Source organism: Callorhinus ursinus, unplaced genomic scaffold (genome assembly GCF_003265705.2).
Source record: "Callorhinus ursinus isolate GAN/ISIS: 27379988/994484 unplaced genomic scaffold, GSC_fseal_2.0 scaffold47, whole genome shotgun sequence".
In the NCBI taxonomy this organism is placed as follows: domain Eukaryota; kingdom Metazoa; phylum Chordata; class Mammalia; order Carnivora; family Otariidae; genus Callorhinus; species Callorhinus ursinus.
Genome location: NW_027397109.1, coordinates 1966930 through 1990616, shown reverse-complemented (window position 1 = coordinate 1990616; position 23687 = coordinate 1966930).

Here is a 23687-nt window from a genome sequence, read left to right as displayed (position 1 = left end):
CACTCAGCCTAAAGGCCCTGCCTGATTGATCCCTGCCTGTAACCAGCCTTATCTCTGGACATTCTCCCTCTCACTGGGCTCAGATGGGCCAAGCATTACCCTTCCACCCCAGGACCTTTGAATATACTCTGTCCTTGGCTGCAAATTCTCTTTCATCTTTTTATTAACTCACTACTCTTTCTTATCTTTTAGGTCTTGGCTCAAATATCACTTCCCCAGGGAAATCTTCCCTGAACCCTAGAAAACATCAGGCCCCCTCTTACATACTCCCTGAGCTCCTTCTTATTTGGGATACTCCTCACAGTGGTAATTAAGTACTTAAGCGAGTACTCGATAAGGATTCATTGAATGAATGAAAAAAAAGAATAAATGAATTACTGAATAAAGGATTGCCTTATTTTAAAGATTCCCCTTGGTGTTTCCTGACCTGTTTTTATTAAAAGAAGACCATAGGATGTGAGCCATGGAGACTTCTAGTAAAAGCACAGGTTTGTGCCCAAAGTGGCATCCTTTTCATTCTTGATGGGAACAAGACTTCCCCGGGGACCATCTGTTACCTGTGGCACGGCAGGCAACCTCACGGACCAAATAAACTGCCTTGGGTCTGACCAGAGTGATACCCTGGATGAAAGAAACATACCACCTCTCTGAAACAGATGCTTCGGTTTATGATGGAAATGGAGGAGCCTGCAGGTGCGGGCTGGGCTGACACGGGCTCTGTGGAGAATCATTAGAGCCTCCTCCAAGATGCGGATTGACTCTGTGTTTAATCAGCCACAGGCAGAAGAAATGGCTTCATTTCAGCTCGATGAGAGCCAGATCACAAAAGGAAGATAGATGGCAAATCCGGTTCATCACTGCAAGCATATTGTCTTAATTTGAAGGAACAGCCTGGCACCCGTGCTAGTCCAGGAGGAGAGTGCAATATGGCCAGCATCAAGGGCCAGCTAGTTCAACTCTCAGTGCGCCCCTTAAGGAAAAGCTCTCATTTGTTTCTTAATTACTATTTTAAGGCAAGTGAGAACCATAAGACACATTCCTCAGTCACTTGAGAAATTTCCCCGCTTGGAATTCAAGACTCTTGAAGGAAGGACTCTTCTTCCCTGAAATGTCTGAATCTTTACTTCTACAGAAGTACCGCGGCCAACAAAGGAAGGGCCATTTGCTGGCTGTTTGTAATACACGGTCATGTGTGCAGTTCACCTGGAAATAGATTCGAATAGAAACAATGCCGTGTCTCGGCACGTGGATATCTGCTGGTCACTTGTGGGCTCTTGTTTCCAGGGGCTCAGTCCTCTGTTTGCCTTTGGTCCTCCTGAGCTCCCGCTGGGGAGGTGTGGAAAATGAATATTCCGTTCAGGTGCAGTTAGCTTGGCGATGGCCTGAAAATGCCAGAGAAGGGATGTTTAAGCTCGTGCAGGAGGAATCACACGTATCTGAACTCCGCGTCCTTGCCAAACCCCTCTTATTTGAAGTGAAAGCAGATAATGACTTACAAACAAGTGGATGTTTTAGAATCATTTGGTATGTGTCACATCCATGTTTTCATTCTCTCCCCTGAGCCTGAGCACAAAGAGCTTTTACAGCCCTCCCCACCGCAATGACTATTTTCCAGATGTTCTGAAACAACATCAAGTGACCCAGTTTACCCCTGAGAGGTTTATAAAGGTGCATTTATGGAGAGCCCGGCTGAGCGAGGCTGAGATGTTCGCTCAGCAGCTTAGTCCGAGATAATCTCCCGTGAACGTCGTATCAAATCTTACTTTACCTAAGGCACACTGAGTATGGTTTTTAGCAAAAGATATGCTAAGTACTCCCAAAGTGAAGAAGAAACTTAAGAAGCTTAACAATGGATGTAGAAATATTATCATCAGCTATCGGGGTAATAGTATCCAGTCATTCTTCACCTACAGGCACGGATTTGGGCTTAGGCAGATGAGGACAGCACAGTCGAAGTGCGTGGTCTCAGTGCATTTAAATATCAGCAAGATGAGGCGAAGGACCTTGTTAGCATAAAACCTGAACACATGTCATTTGTTTTCTGTGCTGCATGGGATGAAAGGAAAATCACAGTTGCAGCCATGGAAGGAGGCGTGCTGGGGTTTTTGTGCAGATCGCTGAAACAAGAGAAATCATCCTTTATGGACAGGAGATCGTTTCATTCTTTTGCACATGGGCAGCGAGCACCAGAGCAGTCCTTGGGATCAGAACCCAGCTCTTTGTCCATGTAGTGGACATGAGCCATTTCCCGAGGGCAAACAATATGCAGTCTTATGTTCAGTCCTACAGAAAGAGCCACCCGTTCCTTCCAAATACGGGCATCCGGCGACATGTCAAAATCTGGCCGGATTTTGAGGCGGTGGGATTATTCTTCCCCAGCATATCTGCTGTGTGTAGCTGACGTTCAGTGGGACGGGTCCCCTCCCCAACCTCCAAAATAAGCGACATGCTAAGGCCTTGATGTGAAAAGTACTTAATGTTCTATAGTATGTCAGTCGCCCAGTGGCTGAGGTGCAAAATGAACAACCTTCCTGGCATGACTTCCATTATCACTGGCACGGAACCCAGCACAGTCACCCCGTTGAGGTCCTTTACCCATGAAAGGGAAAGTGAGCACGTGGAAGAGGCTCCTACTCCCGACCTGTCCCAGAAGGCCTGCCGTTCGCAGCCATTCACACTGCAGCCCTGGACACGCCACCAGCAAACAGGTGACAGTCCCTTCGCTGAGTTCAGAAGTGGATGCCCCTTCATCTATTGAAAAGCTGGGGGGCGCCAGGGTGGCTCAGTCAGTTAAGAGTCTGCCTTCGGCTCAGGTCATGATCCCAGGGTCCTGGGGCCGAGCCCCGCATAGGGGTCCCTGCTCCGTGGGAAGCCTGCTTCTCCCTCTTCCACTCCCCCTACTTGTGTTCCCTCTCTTGCCATGTCTCTCTCTGTCAAATAAATAAAATCTCAGAAAAAAAAAAAAAAGTTGGGAAGTCTTGGCCAGCACATGACATGCTTGTCTGGCACAAACCCTGGAAAGGAAGCCGAATTCCCACTTTTGTGTGGACATGGATGCCTCCTCCAGATAAGATAGGCTACTCTTTGCTTTGGAAACCTGCGGTGTGGAACGTTGAAGACCCATCCTTTTGAGTCACTTGGCATGGCTGGTGCTTTTTGACTTCTGCAACTGATCTGCCCACAGTTAGAAACATCGGTTACCTTACCCTTATCTTCACATCCTTAAGTGTCCGTGTTGTTCCTAGTCATCAAATTAGCTGCTTCCTCTCATTTCACATCCACTGACAGTTTTGGGTGGTTTGAGTTGAGTGGGGTGGACAAGGGGAAATTGGCGATTTCCTCTGCCTCTCGTAGAGTTAATCTCTCATCCAGATACTGCTAAAACATCTCTCTCAACAGCACTCTTTATTCCTAGTTTAGCAGCATCACCATGGAGAACAAGTTTCTTCTTTACAATGCTCCGACTCAAAATCCAAATGATAGATGGTTTCCTGATCCTGAAGAAGACACTTAAGCACTTGTATTTTTTTCAACCATTTCTTCCAGTTTGAACAAGACAGTTGATTTCTCATGTTAGTATTGGGGCAAGCAGGGTATGTGTGTGCAAACAAAAATATCTGGCATCCATTCAAGAGTTGGGTGAAAATAAGGACCCAGAAAGAACGTTGCCAGCCAGAAATACTACTTTCTTGTGTCCACTATTCCATATCTGGGGGTTCCCTCCTGTCTGCATACATTTCCTCTGTTCTTAAAAGTCCTGTCTGGGTCTGCGGAGAGAACAAATTTCTTACCATGGATCTTTGAATGTTTCCCTAGTCTCCCTACCCCGGTAGGCCCAATAAAGGACACTTCTAGTTCTTAATCTTTGCTTTCTTCTGCATCAACCCCTCCCCTCCTGGACACGCCTAACTTTTGTGCCCTTAGTAAAACATTGATCTCGACCAATGTTTTGTTCTGTGTATTACATCAGAACTGCTAAAATGTCACTTCCCTGACAATTCTTTCCATGAGGAAACATTTGCAAAAGCATCTTCAAAAAGGAGATCTCCTTCCTTACTCCAAAAAGATATAGCGAAGTTTGCACATGTGTTTCTAGGATCCCTTTTCCTTCATAAAAGTCATCTCTCTTCTTCCTTCCTGATCAGCAGGGAGAGGTATCTATGCCCATATTCTCTTCTCAAGGGTGAAGCGGTATATATTTTGCCATGTGTACTTGGCCCACAGAGGCTCAAAGGGACTAGCACACATTTGGGCATAGTAGTGATTTGCATAATCTTGTGACAAGTTTTCCAACTGGCAGGTCTCTGGGGAACCTGAGACCTACTCCTTCCACCGGTGCCTCTCAAGGGAGCAATGAGAATCAGAAGCCAGTGGGGCTTCCCTCTCACATTCGCAGTATGTGCCGAGAGTCCGAGTGTCCAGAATTCTCCCTGATAAGGAACTTTCTGGAAGGCTGAGCCATCTGAAGTCTAAAGAGAAATCACTGCCACTCAGGAAATTGCTCTCCACTTTCTTCTGCGCTGCCTGCCCATAAGCATCATCTGGGGGTAAAGTGTTATGAGAAAATGTATGCCTCAGAGAAACAGCTGTGTATTGCCATGGTCCTTAACTTTTGGAAGATGTTAAAGGAAGGTATTCCTTTCATTTCAAGCCAGTCACTTCAGCTACAGTGTCCCCTTTCATGTTTCAGTGTCTCCTTTTGGTCCTGTAAGTGTTACCTGGTTTCTCTCGAGAAGCGGGGGAAACCGGGACCTGTCATTTATGGCTCCTATGAAGAGGGTTGGCTGGACGTGTGGACAACATGTCAATCATTATTTCTGGTGGGACCTTAGTAGCAGAGAAAGTGCCTGGGTAGCATGGTTCATTTTAACAGAATACAGATATGCCTGACCTGGGTTTTATGACAGACGTCAAATATATCAAAGTGTGTTGTGAGGCAGATCGCCTTATTGGCAAAGAAATGAAAGACCACCAGGAAGATGGATGGAAAGCCTTCCTCAAGCGGACAAGAGTCCTTGCCTCCTGGAGTGATGTCGGGACAATGAGGAGCAGGTGGGGGACGAGGGTGGGCACTACAGCAGTATGAGGGAGGCCCTCCTGAGAGCGAGCACCTCCTTACATGCAACACCCGAGATGCCTCCCAGACCTGCTCAAAAAATCTTGGTTCTCCAGCCTTCCCTCTGGAGTTCAGTCCAACCAAGATTTCTGGAGAGCATACTATGTGCCAAGCATTGCACCAGGCATTGGACATTAGTGCTGAATACCCCACGTTCCAATCAGAGCTCCCCACCTTCGTTCTTCTGGGTCCTTCTGCCTGGGCGAGGTCACTTATTAGCTGCTGGGTGGTCGGGGGAGGGGGAAGTTGACTCACTTCTCTGAGCCTTGTTTTCCTCATCTGGAAAACGAGCCTCATAGAGTTAAGAGAATTGGACATAAGAGCGTCTGTATGCTTGCCTCCAGGACTAGATACAGAAACTATAAAGGGGAGGCGATGGCCAATCCACTGTTTACTTTTGATCCATAAAGACTGCTTTTGGGGTAGTTTATATCACCTGCCACTAAATTGACTGCTCTTAGATCACAGCCTTCCTATATGCCGAAGCCCAGAGCTCCCTTAATCAAAAATGGTAATCAGAAAACTGTGCCCTTTGGGACAGATGAATGACATAAAAGGACGCCTCTTCTCCATGTGGGTGTATCAAGCGCCAGAGGCTGGGCTTAGTTGGTAGAAGCTGGATCTCGCTTCACACAGTCCTGGGCACAATGTGCGAGCTGGGTAAGGGTTTTCAACTCAATTTATTACAGCCATTGCTGTGTGGAGAATGACAGCCTTCTATTTTTCAAAGAGGCCACTTGAGTCATTGGCAAGACACCATGGATACACTGTAGATAAAATGTAAAAAGTCACCACAACAATATCCTCTTCTCCTCTTTTTTTTTTTTTTTAGATTTATTTATTTACTTTAGACAGAGAATGAGAGAGCATGAGTAAGAGGTTCAAAGAGGGAAAGAGAATCTCAAGCAAACTCTGCACTGAGCACAGAGCCCAGTGCGGGACTTGACACCAGGCTCCATCTCCTGACCCTGAGATCATGGCCTGAGCTGAAACCAAGAGTCCAATGCCTAACCCACTGCATCACCCAGAGCCCCTCCTCCTGTCCTTTTAAAATATTTCTTCTTCAGAGTCTGTTGTTGAGAAAGAATACAATATTTCATTCCTTCTGGTTTTACTGGACATAAACTGTTATAGGTGTTTCTGTGTTGACCATGAACTGTGGGGTATCAACAGTAGCATGGATTAGGGAAAAGCATGGAGAAATAGTAACACAAATTATTAAGGAAGGAGATGTATGTATTTACACACATGGGATTCCCCACCATTGGGTAAGGGGGATGAAATAGAGACATTGAGAATGATTTGCTGGGAAAGTTAGTTGTGATATAGAGTATTTGTTGGTTTAACTACTTTTCTCGTTGCTAATTCTGTAAAGATAGTTTGGATGCTAAAAGTAAAATCCATAATAGATGGAGGAATAGCACAGCCCCGCTGAGCAGGGAGCCTGATGTGGGACTTGATCCCAGGACCCTAGGATCATGACCTGAGCCGAAGGCAGACACTTCACCGACTGAGCCACCCGGTGTCCCTTCTGTTCCACATTTTTATTTTGTCCCATTTTCTAGAGATACCGAAAAGAGCAATCTTAAGAAAGTAGTTCTTGTTCATTTCCCACGTTTTCCCCTTAATCCCCTGGGCTTTTGACCACGACCGCCTACAAAGAGGAGATGCTCTCAGAGGGGAAGTGGGACGGGGACCGTTTTCATGGGTGTCATCCTCCAAACCAGCTGCCAAGGTGGTTCCACGCTTTCTCTACGGAGCAGAAAATGCGAGACCCCCTAGAAGGAAAAAGCAGGATCTAGATCCACGTAAAAGACAGGAACATGGCTAAAAACTGAACTGAACCAGGAATTGGTCTGTATGTGAGGTGCTTGCCTTTAGGGAGGTAGTAAGGACAGATCTGTGGCTTCTCAGGAGGGAGGGGAGTCGCTGTCAATGTCTATCTCTGAGGCGGGCTTGAAGTATCAAAGGAGAAATGAGTGCTTTTCAGTTTGAATCTAGAAAACGTAGGATCTGTCACAAAAAGGAGGAGCAAATGTCTTTTCAACTGCAAGAGCATTCCACCAACTCATACTTTTCTTGTCTTTATTCGGATACCCCTTCCCTCTGCTCTTTTTATTTCCTTCTGACTCTGTATTAAATTCGTTACGTGCTGTTAAGGGAGAGAGGTCTAATCGAGGTGTAAGATGCTATGAATAAAAGAAAAAAATGGGGAGGGGGTAGGAATTCACCGTTGCATCATTGCACTAAACTGCAGCTCATCTCAAAGGCTTGGCCCCCTTTCAGTGAAAAAATATACCCTTCTCCTCCAGGAAGCTCCAAGTCTCAGAGGCCTTTATTAACTTGGTCTTTGGGAATAGTGTTTTAATTTGTTTTCCATAATCATCATGCAAATTGATCATGATAGTTTCTGGAAAGCAAACGGAGTGAACCAATGGCCTCATTAACTCCAAGGCTGGGAGGGTTCATGCTCGTGAGGGCTGGTGTCCTTGCACACAGCGGCTCAGGTCTTCTTTGTGTGTGACTTGGTCCAACAAGCTGGGGCTTGTTCTAGCTTGTTTAAATTGCCTCATGCATCTGACTCCCTCACAAAACAATGGGAAATCATTTGAAAGGTCTCAACCTTATGAAAGAAACATTTGTGTCCTGCGAGATTCCAACCAGAATTTCTAACTCTCCAATGACAGAACCAGACCATTGATGCACGATGCACGTGCTCTATCCAGGCCTCACCTTACAGACATTGGGGTCTCGAATTGCTAAACTTTGTGCTATAAATTGAGTCAGCACTAAAATGTGTGGCTCAGAGGCATAATTCTACATGTTGTTCTGCTGAATGAGGAGGGCTTTTTTTTTTTTTTAAAGATTTTATTTTATTTATTTTTATTTATTTATTTTTAAAGATTTTATTTCTTTATTTGACAGAGAGAGAGAGAGAGAACACAAGTAGGCAGGGTGGCAGACAGAGGGAGAAGCAGGCTCTCCACTGAGCAGGGAGCCAGATGTGGGGCTCGATCCCAGGACCCCAGGATCATGACCTGAGCCGAAGGCAGCCGCTTAACTGACTGAGCCACCCAGGCGCCCCTTAGAGTGTGTTTTAATTTTAATTTAACAGGGAGAGTGGCGTTTAAAGTAGATCTGACCAAAATATACTTAGTAACAGATTTTTGAGTTGAGTTATTAATTTCTTGTAAGGGGGTCCTCTTTTTATTTTTATAAACTGTAAAATTAGGGAGAAGTAGAATCAAATGTAATACACTTTTAGGGGTGGCCCCGCTATGCGCCAAGCAAGGTGTCAAATGGTTTCAAATGCTGCCTCATTTATCCTCATCTGACAGACGAGGATAAGGCTGTGGCAAGGGGTGAAATAGCTCGCCCAGCTGGAAAGTGGCAGAGTCATTTGCTGATCTGCCTCATCCTTGAAAAGGATTTGACGCAACTCTTTGGAAATTAACTTCTTCAGAGCCATGTAGAGCTAGACTGTTTCCTCAGTGGATCGCGTCCTAAAAGTGAGTAGTAAGAAAGTTGCTATAATTCTTGGAGCCATGGGTACCAGATACTTCTGGATAAGGACATGCCCTCAGTGGGTGTCCAGTATTTTGCCTTGTGCCCACCAGTGTCTTCCACCGGTTAGCTGTATCTGGGGCTGGAAAAGTCTCTCTCTTCCTCTTTGGGGGAAACCTGTCCCCTTCTAGTGAGGCACAGATGCAGCAGGTGCTCAGGAAGTGGGGGGGCAGAGAGGAATACACATACCGCTAGCTGGATTAGCTGACTGAAGCTAGCCTCTTGAGTTAGAGTCGGGCTTTAGGGTACACCTCCCATGGGAAAATCCCTTTATCTCAGCTGTAATCCCTCCAGGTTGCAGGTTCTTTAAAGTCAATTGGACCTCTCTTGAGAAATTTGATAACACATATGCATTGACACCTACTCTCTGTAAGGTATTGAATTGGAAGACAATGAAATATACCTTCAATCAACGTTTGTTGAGTTTCCACGATATGCTAGAAACAGTGCTAGGTACGTCAGATACAAATATAAAAGGGCCTAATAACCTTGTAGGGAAGGTGGAACTGTGAATGAATGCATGCAGTTTTAGAAGGATGATCCACAGCAGAGCAACACAAAGGAGTGACTCACGGAATGCTTTAGAGAGGTGGTAACATTTATTTGAGTTCGGTCTTGAAGTTGTTAGGAATGTTCTTCAGATTGAAACATTGGGGAAAATACATTCTAATTTGAAGGAACTTCATGTTCACCTTGACAGAGTGAGTATGTTATCACTTTGGAAAGAGCCATGAACAGGGGGTAACTGGTTGAGGTAGGTGGTGGATAATGGAGGTGAACTGGCACTACGGTTAGTTTATCTGGTGGGATGATCTTTTCTCAAGCTATGCTGAGAAGAGCGCTGGTTCCTTGAGATGTTAATTGGTATTGCCTGGGAAAAAAGTACCAATCAAAATAAATAAATGTATTTTCATAAGATGTAGGGAACACTGGCTTAGGCTGTTGGATGGGGTTCTTTCGTGCAGGACTTCTCAGGGCCTTTACTAGGTTACTCTGCATTATAAATTTCCAAGGGCCTGCCTTAAACCTATTTGTCTTTTCCTATTCACAGTGCTTTCAGGGTTCCCTGAGTCTCACAGTGGAAAATACTTCTTTAAGGTAGGGGCAGCTGTCTGCAGTCTTTAAGAAGTGAATGGCTTCTATTTCAGAAAGAAACTTTGGGCACCTGGGAGGAAGAAAGCCTGTTGTGACAGACTGGACACAGGGTGACCTGTAACCGAGCTGTGAAAATCTTCTGGGCAAAAGAAAATAAGGGTCAGAATTAAGGCACTGAAAATGTAAAGGAGGAAATGGAATGGAAAAATAACTGGCAGGGAGAATGAATACTCTGTGACCATATGGGGGTGAATGCAAAAAGTATTTGTGGGTGACTCCCTGGGGTCTAGTTGGGAAGCTCAGCAAAGAAGAGACATTTTGAGTAAAGATGAAAAAGTTAATTTGGGATGCGATAGAATTGTGGTGTCTTAAGACCTACAAATCGAGTTGGTCAACTCATCCAACAATTGGAGATACTAATCTGTAGCTCAAGGTATATATGGGTATAATTTTATCTTTGTCTGAGGCTTCAGATGACTCTTGATTATCTAGCAGTGTCTTAGGGGTCAGTATACTTCACATTAAGTGTTGCTTGACCATAAATGTATAGAAATGCAGGTTGTAGAGAGCTATGTTGAATCGAAAGCTGAATACAAACCATTAACTATATATACTAACATGTACCTTGCCCAGGAACAGTGCACAGGGAAAAGCAAGCAAATAAAAAAATATATAAAAAATAAATAAGTAAAGAAAGAAAAAGAAAGGCACAATCCTTGCTCAAGGAGCTTATTATCTTAAGCCTACAGAAGATATGACAAGTGGTCAGATTACCTGTGCTAGGATTCTGGACCTTGCACTTGCAAGGTCCTTGGGCAAGTTAGGTCACTTTGTAGAGCTTGGATTTTCTCATTTGTAAAATCGTATTTGTATAATATTAGTATCTTCCTCATTAAGGAGTTGTAAGTATTAGCCATGGGTAAACAAAAATTGATTTCCTGTATTCTGAATGTATAAAATAAATTTCTTTAGGAAATAATGTATGCATTATGATCTATTTAATAAATTTTACTATTGCTTTATTTGATTTCCAGTTAATGCCAAATAATAACCTATCTATTTGAGTTGCAAAAATCAAGCTGGTTTGAATTAAAGAAGTATGAAAAATTCTTGGGTTGGCAAAATACGTAACACTTTCATCAACTAAAAGTAGGTAAAATGTGTTAAAAATAATGAAAAGTCCATGCTTTAATTGAACTGGCTTTTTCATGAGCTTATATTTTTATGAAGCTTAATGAAACAAAAATTGAAATGGTGCCCATTATGAAATCTGTGTTAATTGTTTTTATTTCCATAAAGTTCACATGATTACAAAAAGTTTTGCAGTTATGCCAACTAGAAATGTACAGTACCTGCCTTTCATTTTCTCTGGATTTATTTTCGGTAATAAGGACCAATATTCATTTTGGCAAACAGCATTCGCTAAATTGAAAACTTCCTTTAAACACACTAGAAACTTTTGACATAAGATTGCCAAAATTGCAGGGTATTTTTGTCAGTCTGACAAAACTTTCTTTGTTCTTCCTTGCTTCAGCAAGAACAAGACTGTTTCTCCACTTGCTGTTATTCCAATAGGATCACAATCTTAAATATCTTTGTGCTAGAAGGCACTGCAATATTAATTAAGAATATAGTCTAATTATTTACCCTCGTTGGTTCCTACAAACCTCTACAGTATAATCAGTGGACTCCCTTAAGGGGTTTCACGGTATTTGGGAGTGAAATAGGGAGGTTTGTGACTCACACTGGCTCACGAGTGTAATTAAGTAGAACCTACAATTCACCTATAGGTCAAATGTAACCTATCTGGGCAATGTCCAAAGGCAGGTGATGATGTTGACTGACCACTGTTGGGCAGCATACGTAAGTGAGTGGAAGTTTGATTTTACTTCCAGGCATCTCGGAGAACATTCCGGGGGTTTCTGGAGACAAAGGGAAAGGAAGAGGGTGGCCAGATAGGTCATTTTAGACAGTTCTCAGGACAAAACTCCATAAAGCCACCCAAGAACGGCTCAGCAGGCTGACTGGCATTCTGTGACAATCTCTCCTTACTTCTGGCCTAAGTGCTAGCCTAGAGATGCAGAGAAATACTTTCTAGCTGTGAGAGGTGGGGTGTGAAGGCTCTTTGGTGCCTGGGGCTGAATCATCAGGGCAGAATGCCTTCTGGAAGCATCGCAGAGAAATGTTTCTAGGCCCAGCAGGGTGGTCAGATCTGTGTGTAAAACCCTATATCCTTGGGCTTACCTGGCATTTTTAAAAAAAATTTTATTTATTTATTTGAGAGAGAGAGAGAGAGAGAGAGCACGAGCAGGGGGGAGGGGTAGCGGGAGAGGGAGAAGCAGACTCCCCACCGAGCAGGGAGCCGGATGCTGGACTCGATCCCAGGACCCTGGAATCATGACCTGAGCCAAAAGCAGGCGCTTAACCAACTGAGCCATCCAGGTGCCCTTATCTGGCATTTTTTAATAAGGAAAAGGTTTCTTCTAGAAGGGGACTCAAAGCGTTCATTGGTATCCACAAATATGTCTCAGAAAGAGTAGTAGTAACAAAACTGACTTCATGGCATGGAAGTGTCCAAATGTCACCCCACCCCCGTGCTTTAAAATTTGACTCCGCGTCTAAGAGCCCTACACAAATCGAAACGTCAAATTGGCTAGGCTGAGGAGGAGGTGAACAGTAAGAGCAACCCCACAAAGTGGTAAAAGAGCTTGGGCAACAGGAAACGGTAGTTAAAAGAAAATAATATTTGATTTTAGACATTGAAACTCAGGTTGAGAGACAATGTGGACGATGAGAAGAAAAATCTAGTTTGGGCTAAATCTGGAAGTCTTTGTGTATCTCGAATATTCTTTTGGAATGTGGAAAACAAATGGTATGGTTTAACCTACGTACAGTGACTCGATAAGGAGGGTCTCTATCCCCTACCCCGGAATCTGAAGTGGGGGGCAGGTATTTGCTGTGACTTCCCTGATTTGAAACTCCCCCTGCAATTTTGGCCAAGGAGAGGCAAGAATTCAGAGGAGAAATGTGCTCCGCTTCATAATTCAACAGGTGTTAGCAGTCAGGAAGGTAAACCAAGATGTTAGAGGTGTATGTGCAGAAGATGGTAGATGATGCCTCCCGTGGGGTGATCTGTGAATAGGCAAAAGGATAAAGCAACCAGGGATTGCAGTGTTTGGGTTTCTGCCTGCAGAAAAATGACAAATCGAATCCTTGCCAGCTGGAGACTCTGACTCACAGAAACATGAGAGGTCATGTGAGATATAAAGTCAAACAGAAAGAGTTATATGGACACTCAAAATGTTTTATTTTATAATGCGTTAAGCTTGCTATTGGGGGATTGGTCTGGAAGTTGGTTGAATCTGCCAGAAAGTGTTCCAAAATGCACCACATCTGTTGCAGTGGATAAGCTGTTCATCCACTCACTCAACATTTATGGAGGTCCTACTATGTGCTGGTCACTGGGATAAGGAAAAGCAGCCATGTTCCTGACCTCACAGGGCTGACAGTCAAATGATGTGTCTGAGGAGGGATGGCCCTTGCTGTCCCATTGGGAATGTGGGCAAAGGGGAGACCAATATGAGGTGTGAGGGAGAGGTGGACATGGCCTTGTAGGCGGGGGCAGTATTTTATTTTGAATATTAAGAGAAACAAGGAGCCATGGAAGGGTTTTAAAGGAATAATATGATCAGATTAGCTTCCAGTGGTTCTCTCTCAACCTCCGAACAGTGTTCTCCAGATGCCCCATTTCTCCCTACTGCCCATGGCCTTGGGTTTTCGAACAACCTCCAGAAACTGAGGAGTGCACAAGAACAGTGGTGACAAGAAACCGGAGTAATGGGAATGGAAGAAGAAGAGTCTTTTCTTGAGTTTGGACCCTCATGACCTCACACCTGGACCACACAGTCATTCTCTTTGATTGTCCTGGGTCTGATGCTTTCCTCTCCTTCCACACCAGTCTTTTCTAACAATTGCTCATATCATGTCCCTGTCTGGAAGCCTTCACCAGCTCCCTATGCTACATACAACTACAGACCTGCTTAACAGAGCCACGAGGCCCTCCGTGGAATGGTGCCTGTCAGTCTTCCCAGTGCTGTTACCCATGATGTTTGCACAGTGAAACTTCCCAAACAGGTTCCACAGAATGCCCAGTTCAGTGAGATGTTAATCAGTGCTCTGTAGAAAAATGAGGAGAGGGTTCCTAGTCTAAATTGATAAAACAAATCCAGCGTTATAACACCATCTTGTCCTTGAGATTCATAATGCAAGTAACCTTACTCAAGGCTCTGATAAGTCCTGCAAAATTTCATTTAACTTAGCATTTCCCAAGCACAATTAACATCAAATCCTTTTCTGTGGATAACAACCATGGTCACCATGTTGAAAAGTTTGGGCAACACACCTCTGGCTAAACTTCTCACTTTTGCCCAGTTGGTCTATTTAACACCCCAAATATGCCTTTTGAATTTCTAGCATGGCTTTCCCTATGCAGTTTCTCCTTTTACAAAACTCCTCATTTTCTTCTCCCTCTAAGCATGTCCAACTCAAATGTCACCTCCTTCGTGAAGCTCACCATGATAATCCCAACCCAGACTGATGTTGCTCTTTTCCTCACTTTTAAAGCACTTTTAAGCTTTAATACCATTTGGCATTTATTTACTGCCTCATATTGTTCCCTTTTATGCTTACGGTGTTACTCTTTACAGCCACAAAATCAGCATAGAAGTCTCTTTAAAGGACTCATGGTCTACTTTTTACATTGAGAGGCAAAATTGTAAAGAACATGGGCATTGGAATAAAAGGGTCATGCCAGTCAGTCACATTTCAGTTAACCAGCTGCATGGTGGTGGGCCAGTTACCCAGACGCTGTAAGTCTCAGTTTTCCCATCTGTAAATTAGGGACAATAAACTCTGTCCCTGTCAGAGATGTTGTGAAGATCGAATGAAATCATGCAGAATATCTGACATATTGTAAACAATCAATACGTGTCAGCTACTCTTACTATAATCACCATCTCTAGCATCATCTACTACTGCAAAAACAGTTCTCCTTTTGTTTGTTATGGTGACCGTACCTGTCCAAATTTCCAGGCCATCAGCATTTCTGAATCTCCCTGGATTTTCTGGTCCACCCAGATTTTAATAGTAAATCCCATCAGCAAACAAGGAATTAGTCCAATGTATGCGATTTCTGCTTCAATGCAAATGCTGTGCATTGTGTGAAGAGGTGTTTGGCCCTTGCCTGGGGCTGACTCACCTGCCTGGTCTACGCAGCCCTGACATCAGGGCACCTGCAGCTGCCAGTCAGCGGCTGGGTGGAATCAGCACTCATTTGCTTTAGGTGAGGTTTCTCTTGAATCTTGACATGTGATTGTCCATGATGTGATAGTTTAGCAAAATAAAATGTCAAGGGACCTTTTATGTTTTCCATAGTAAACACACGTGAATTAAGAACAAAGAGCAATATATATGTGCGTATATATTTTTCATTCACGAAATGTTTATGGAGCACCTACTTGGTGCTGGGCACAGTTACAGGCCATTGTGATACAATAGTAAACAAGCGCCAGACATCTCTATCATAATGGAGCTCAAATCTTGCCGGGAAGGCAGAAAACAAACAAGTCAACAAATGAATCTATACTACCCCAAGTGGTGCTATGTGCTATAAGAAAATCACAGTAGGGGGAGGGGACAGAGAGTTGGGGAGGTCAGGGAAGCCCTCTATGTCAAGAAGAAATTCAAGGGGCGCCTGGGTGGCTCAGTTAGTTGAGCGACCGACTCTTGGTTTTGGCTCAGGTCATTATCCCAGGGTCCTGGGTTTGAGCCCTACATCAGGCTCTGCGCTTACTGGGGAGTCTGCTTCTCCCTCCCCCCACTTGTGCTCTCTCTCTCTCTCTCTCTCAAATAAGTAAATAAATAAGTAAAATCTTAAAAAAAAAGATGAAATTCAGGCAAAGGTAGGAAGGAAATGTGAGAAGCCCACAGGCTGAGGGACTCTGACAAGGAAAAGGCAAGAGAAGAAAACCGAGATGAAGGGGACCTAAATGAACATCATCCTCAGTGAGACTCCTCCTCCAACCTGGGACTGACAGCAGCATCCATCCAGGCTTGGTGATCAAGAAAGAGTTCTGGAGTCCAGTAGACCTGGCTTTGAATCCTGATCCTACCACTGAGTCTTACGTGACCTGGGGCACATTACTTAGCCTTTCTAAGCCTTGTGGTATTGCTGGGCGAAAGGAGATGCAATGCTGTATTGAAACCCTTTTGCACAATGCCGGGCGTATAGCGGATGCTCAGTAAGTGATCAACGTAGAAAGAGATACGGAGAGGCACATTGCTGCGGATGGCACATATAGATGGAGATAGAGATGGAGATTTCTCTGAAGGAGTTCAACTTGAAACCCTTGGCAGAGTTCACAGGAAGAGCGGTAGCATCTCAGCCCGCGTGCCTGAATAGGATCTGCTGTAACTCTACACAGCCCAGAGCCGACTTGCCCGCGGGTAATGTAATGAAAGGTGTTTTCCTCCCTTCGGGACAGGTGCTCAACTGATACAATTTAGAGTCTCAAATTCCAGAGCTTAATTGTTTGTTCTACATACAAGTTAGCCCAGCTCAGAACACCTGTGGACTAAGTTCTTTTGATGCACCAAAGCCTGTCTTTTATTAAGCTCTTTGCGAGCAGTCAAAATAAGCCCAATGTCCATGTGTCGCTGAATATGCACGTGGATATAAAACAAGGCAACATGAGAACTGCCCAGCAAGCGCTCAAAATAGCAAGTGAATCCCAGGGCTCTGGAAAATATGGTTATGTGATTAATGTAACCAGAGTTAGATATAAAATAAAATTAAATATTTTATATATAGAGAGAAACTTGCCTACACACACATGAAATTCCCTATTAGTTGTACTTGAGGTTTAGCCATGTTGAATCGATAAAGAATGATTTAGAACGGATGGTTTTCAGCAGCTGGTTGCGCTTTCAGTCTTCCATAAAGAAGTTAAAATTAATTTTAATATGTTGATGGTGCTTATTGATGATAATATTCATAATAAATATCCATTGGAAAAATTCTCTGGCACATCTATGTGACAGAGAGGTCAAGAATGTTAATGACAATCACAACTACAAAATGCAATTCAGTCAATTACTTTAATTAAATCTAAGACTACTTTATGTCTTCTCATTTATATAGTAAACTGATCGTGGGGAAAAGGGCATCATCTTTATCTGGTTCATTTTAGAGTCCAAAGATGTGGTCTCGGATTGTGTTTTAACATTTGTAGCTTTTCTATCCTTGTGGAACATTTAAGGTAATTATGGGTCTTACAAGTAATGCTGCTGCATCTATCACGGAAAAAGAGGTGGAGATTTCCTTTTGAATGCAGTTTTATAGAAGGAGAGCTTTCCCTTCACAGACGCTAATCTTGTATTTACAGACTAGGTTATATTGGCTAGAGCCAACATTCCAGGGTAAATGGTAGAAACGTCTACATTTCAGTGAATCCTTTTTAATTATATTGTTGGGGATCAGAAGAAAAGGAACACAGCTGTCTGAAGCTCTCACTGCCACACAGGTTCAAGGGCTTACAACTCACTCAGTCGTTACAGCCAAACCAAATGCTTTTTTTTTTTTTTAACAAAACTAATTGTGGTTTCATAGAAAACTTTGTGTTCCTTATGCGTTTATGTTGGTCAAACTGGGCAAACAGAAGGGTGAGAATTTAAAAAAAAAGAGTCAGTCAATTAATTAACAATTCACTCAGTCTTTCAACAAATAGCTGTTTAGTGCCTACTGTGTGCCGAGGAGTGTTGTGGGCATCCAAATATAGCTGTGAAGCACGCAGATAAAATCCTGTCCCTCCCCTGAAGGGGTTTCCATTTCAGTTTGAAGGAAACGAGAACACAAATGAGTAAAGTGAATACCGGGGAGTGGCAAAGACTATGAAAAAAGAAAAAAAAAGGCGGGATGGTGGTGGGGCCACCCATGTCTTTAGGTTTGCTTAGCCCTGTCCTTAGCACAGACAGTCCTATGTCCTAGGAAGCCCCCTCGTTCCAGGCAAACTGGGATTACTGGTCCCACTCAACATGGGACAGAGAGGGACTAAGAGGGAGTTTCCTTTGGATGGGTGGTCAGGGAAGGCCTCTCTAGGGCAGTGTCATGTGAGGTAAGACAAGAATGACGCAAATCTGTCTTCACAAATCTGGAGAACCATCTGGATGAGACTCATCCCTTCCAGATGATCCAACAGGGGATTTGTTGCTTGGAGAACATGAGTAAACATGTAGGAACCATTTTCTGCTGGCCAGATAATGTAAATATTTTATCTTATTTAATTTACGAACCAAGTGGTAGGCATCAGTATTCCCATTTTACAAGTAGGACGTAAAGCGATTACTATTGTCTGAGGTCTTGAGGTTAATAAGGAGAGAGTGGGGATAAAATCTTGCTTCAGCCTGAGTGCAAAGATCATACCAAGTAGAGTGAGGAGTGAGTTTGAACTACTTTGGGGAGGAAGATTCACTTCCTGCTTGTAGAGGAGATGAAAACAGATCCTTTATTTCATGGAGCCCAGGATTTTGCTGTACAGCCCATTAAACCTCTGCTAAGCAGGATTAGCTTGGACATTATTCTTTATCTACTCTAGACCTGACAGCTTTTGGGTTAAGCAAGGTCTAAAGGGTGGAATACCTCTTAAAGAACCCTCATGTGGAGGGCAATATGAAGGGGTAAGAAAAGGAGAGTTGGAGTTTCTGCAAATCATAGACAAAGTGAGAGGCAAAGAACACAATTTGTGTTAGCATTACCGTGATCCTATTTGTATCTGGGTTCGTGTTGCCTGTGGACCGATGGGAGGCATATATCTTTGTCATTATTTAGTTTCTGGCATATGTGTATTCCTTAAGTCTTTTCAGAGCCGACTATGTGTATCATATCTTTGGATTTTCCATTGCAACTGACGTGGATACTTGCATGTAATATGGAATCCATAGGTATTTGCTGAAATTCAAATATTTGGGGATTAACATTTGTATCCTAATACATTTCAGATTATAATTTTAAGTAATTTTCTACAAGAGGATTTCTGGAGACTCACGTCTGGTTTTGGCTAACAACTGTTTTGGACTTCAAAAGGGACAACATCCTTTGTCATAGTTACATTTTAACTCAACCCATGCCATGATTACACACTTTGAAGATATAAATTTATTTAGATTAAAAATACAAGTATGGGAGAAATAAATTCTGAAAAGGAAGATTGAGGACATAAAAAAATTCACTCCTCCATAAAAGCAGTAAGAATACTGGCAAAAATCATTAAATGCAACTTTTTCAGAACTCTGGAAATTAACCAAAGGTTTGCAGTAATCTAAAGAGTGTTTATTCAAAAAGATGACTAAATCATGGTAAGAACGGTGAGTGTTGTGGCATTTTAACTTTGTCTCACTCCATTCCACTCACCCCAGTTCTGTAGTAGCCTGGAAAACCAACAGCCTCATAAGTATGGTAGCTATAAAAACAAGTAGCCTAGTAGCCACTGAAAGAGGAAAATGGTTTTGAAGCTCCCCAAAGGCCCCTTTCCCAGAAAATTGTCACTAATTGACTTGTCTCGCAGTTTGTCTTTATTTGACCTGACTCAAGGCTTGCTCTGTACAAACAGCCTTTTCTCTAGGGTGTTTGTTAAAAACAATCAATGGCATTGTTTAACATGGCAGCTCTCTGAGTTGCTGATAGCAGTTGGAGCTACCAAGAGACTAAGCAAAACATTAAAAAGAAAAAACTGGGGAATGAGATGTCCATAGAGGGTTTTGAAAAGCTCCACATATTCTTGAAAATCTAGAAGCCCACATGCAAGTGCAGGCCTAAGTACATGCCCAGGGAAAGACCCAAGAAGGCTCCAGTTTCTTACTTCTGGTGACCTTGAGTCTCTGTGAGCAGGAAGTGAAGGCTAAGGTGGAGTTCTCAGGTATGTGGCTGAGCAATGAAAGTACCCCCTCCCCCTTTCAGAGCTCCTTGGCAAAGGCTGGGAGACTTATTGATTGAAATCATTTAAGGAAAACTCATCTAATCATGAGCTGACCACTTATAGACACTTCAGGGGCTGCACATGATATAGAATATAGACTTTACAAAATTTTTTCAAGAAAGTCACTAAGAAAACAAGCAGCAATAACAATAGAAACTTCAACAGCAATAAACTCTAGGCAGGGGGGAGGGGAGGGAAACTTATTTCTAGAATAACACATCATATTTTTTCCCCCTAAACTCTCCAGTCTTCTAAAGAAATAGGAGAGTATGACCTACACCCAGGGGAAAAAAAGTCAGGGAAAGATGCTATTCCTGAAGTAGACCAGATGTTGGACTTAGTAGACAAAGACTTTAAAAGAACTAAAGGAAAGTATATCTAAATAATTAAAGAAAATGTGCGAATGATGTTTTACCAAGTAGAGAATATTAATAAAGAGATAGAAACTATAGGGGCATCTGGGTGGCTCAGTTGGTTAATCATTCAGCTCTTGGTTTTAGCTCAGGTCATGATCTCAGGGTTGTGAGATCAAGCCCTGCATTGGGCCCCATGCTCAGTGGGGAGTCTGCTTGAGATTTTCTCTCTCCCTCTCCCTCTGCCCCTCCCCCATTCATGTACTCTCTCTCAAATAAATAAATGAATCTTTAAAAAATAAAAAGAGATAGAAACTATAAAAAAAGAACCCAATGGGAATTCTAGAGTTGAAAACTGCAAAAATTGAAATGAAGACTTTTCTAGAGTAAGTTAGGATGTTGATTTTAATACCTAGGGCAACCACTAAGAAAATCACAATAGCAACAATAAAATGGTAAAACAAACAGCCAGGACATTAAAACAGTATATTATAAAATATCAAAGTAATGCACAAAAAAAGACATTTATGGATGAATAATGAAACAAAAAGGGCGTGAGATATGTAGAGAAAAAAAAAAAAACATGAACCAACTATATGCTGTCTACAGAAGACACACTTGGAGCAAAGACACAAATAGCTTGAAAGTAAAAGGATAGGGAAATGTAAACCAGGTAAGCAATCAAAAGATTGCTGGGATGGCTATACTAATTCAGATGAAATAGACTTTAAGATAAAAACTGTTACTACATGTAAAGAATGGCATTTTGTCAAAAGAAAAGTATCAGTCCATCAGGAAGACTTAACAATGATAAATGCATTACCCCTCCAACACAGAGTCCCAAAATGTATTAAACAAAAAACATGACAGAATTGAAGGGTGGAAGAGACGATTTAACAGCCATAGTTGGAAATAAAACTATTTCTATTTGAAGATGACTGATCTTGTTTATAGAAATTAACAAGGAATCCACTAAAAAGGTATTAGAGCTAATAGGTGAATTTTGCAAAATATAAGGACAATATACAAAAATCAATTGTGTTTCTATGCACTAGTAATGAACATTTTGAAAATGAAATTAAGAAAACAGTTTCATTCTTTTTTTTTTTTTTAAAGATTTTATGTATTTATTTGACAGAGAGACAGTGAGAAAGGGAACACAAGCAGGGGGAGTGGGAGAAGGAGAAGCAGGCTTCCCACTGAGCAGGGAGCCCGATGCGGGGCTTGATCCCAGGACCCTGGGATCATGACCTGAGCCGAAGGCAGACGCTCAACCGACTGAGCCACCCAGGCACTCCGACAATTTCATTCTTAATAGCATAAAAAAGAATAAAATATTTAGGAATAAAATTTAACAAAAGAAGTACAAGACTTATATGCTAAAAAACTACCAAACCTCACTTTGAAAGAAATTAAGGAAGAGCTAAATAATTGGAAAGACATGCCATGTTCATGGATTGGAAGACAATAAATATTGTTCAAACCACAACACTTCCCCAGATGGCCTACAGATTCAACCAATCCCATTCATAATCCTAGCTCCCCCCCCTTTTTTTTTAATTAATTTACAAGCTGATCCTAAAATTTAAGCAGAAATGCAAAGGACTCAAAATAGCCAAATGATATCAAAAGGGAACAAAGTTGGAGCACTCACATTTCCCAATTTGAAACTTAGGATGAAGTACATTGATCAAGACTGTGGTTCTGGTATAAGGATAGACAATTAGATCAATGGAATAGAATTGAAAATCCAGAAATAAATACTCACATGTACAGTCAACTGATTTTTGGCAAGATTACCAAGATGGTTCAATGGAGCAAAGAAGAATCTTCTCAAAAAAATGGTCCTAGGACAACTGGAAATACCTATGCAAGAATGAAGTTGGATCCCTCCCCTACATCATACCCAAAAATTAACTCAAGATGGATCATGGACCTAAAGGTAAGAGATCAAATCGCAAAACTGAATTAGACAATGGTTTCCTGGATATAACACCAAAAACCAGAAACCAAAACAAAAGGAAAATACAGGTAAATTGGACTTTATTAAAATGAAAAAAAAGCTTTTATGCTTCAAAAATCACCATCAAGAAAGTGAAAACACAACCCATAGAATGGAAGAAAATATTTTCAAATCATATATAAGGGACTTATATCCAGAATATACAAAGTATTCTTACAACTGAACAATAGAAAGACTAAGAATCCAATTAAAAAAGGAGCAGAGGGTTTAAATGAGCATTTCTCTAAAGAAGATAAACAAATAGCCAATAAGCCCATGAAAAGATAGTCAATATCTTTAGTCTTTAGTAAATACAAGTCAAAACCACTTCCTACCCACTAGTATAGTAAAATATAAAAAGGTAGAAAATAGCATGTGTTGGTAAGGATGTCGAGAAATTGGAATCCTCATACATTGTAGAATCGTGAAATGGTACAGCCCCTTTGGGAAACAATTTGGCAGTTTCTCAAAATGTTAAAGATAGAGTTACCATAAGACCCAGCATGCTTACATGTATACCCAGGACCATGGAAAACCTGTTCTCACAAAAACTTCAGGAATATTCTTAGCAGCATTAATCGTAATAGCCAAAAAGTGAAAGCAACCCAGATGTCCATCATGGATGACTGGATAAACAAAATGTGGTATATCCATACAATGGAATATTATCACAAAAAGGAATAAAGTGTTAATACATGTTGCAACATAGATGAAAATGTCATATGAAAGGAAAGAAGCCAGGCCCAAATGTCACATATTGTATGATTCTATTTATATGAAATATCCATAGTGGGCAAACGCAGGAAGACAGATATTAGATTCATGACTGAAAGAGGTGGGGAGAGGGGGAGACAGGGAGTGATGAAAATGGTCTGAAATCATAGAGGTGATGATGGCACAACTCTGTGAATATACTAAAAATTACTGAACTATAGACTTTAAAAGGGTACATTTTTTATTTTATTTTTTTAAAGGTACATTTTTTAAAAAGATTTATTTATTTATTTTAGAGAGAAAGAGGGAGGGAGCAGGGGGAGGGGCAGATGGAGAGGGAGAGAGTCTCAAACAGACCGAGCATGGACCCTGACGTGGGGCTTGATCCCAGGACCCTGAGATCATGACCTGAGTGGAAACCGAGTGGGGTGTTTAACAGACAACGCCACCCAGGCGCCCCCAAAAGGGGTACATTTAAGGTATACAAATTATATCTCAGTATTACTGTCATACAAAATACTAATATGTTTTAGAAAATTAACTTCTATAAGAAAAAAAAATCAATGTCTTATTAGGTAAATTTCTCTAAGATAAAATAGCTGCGGCAGGGATTCAGAATCGTCCCCCAATATCCAATTTCCTCCTATCTGTGGTCCTAAAGCCATTTAACTGGACTGTGTTTCCCAGCTGCCCTTTCAAGTAGGCGTAGCCATTTGGCTAACTTCTGGCCTATAGTCTAAGAATGAACGTTTTGTGAAACTGTTCTCCTGTGTCCTTAAAAGGAAGCTGCTGGCCCTCTACTTCATCCTTCC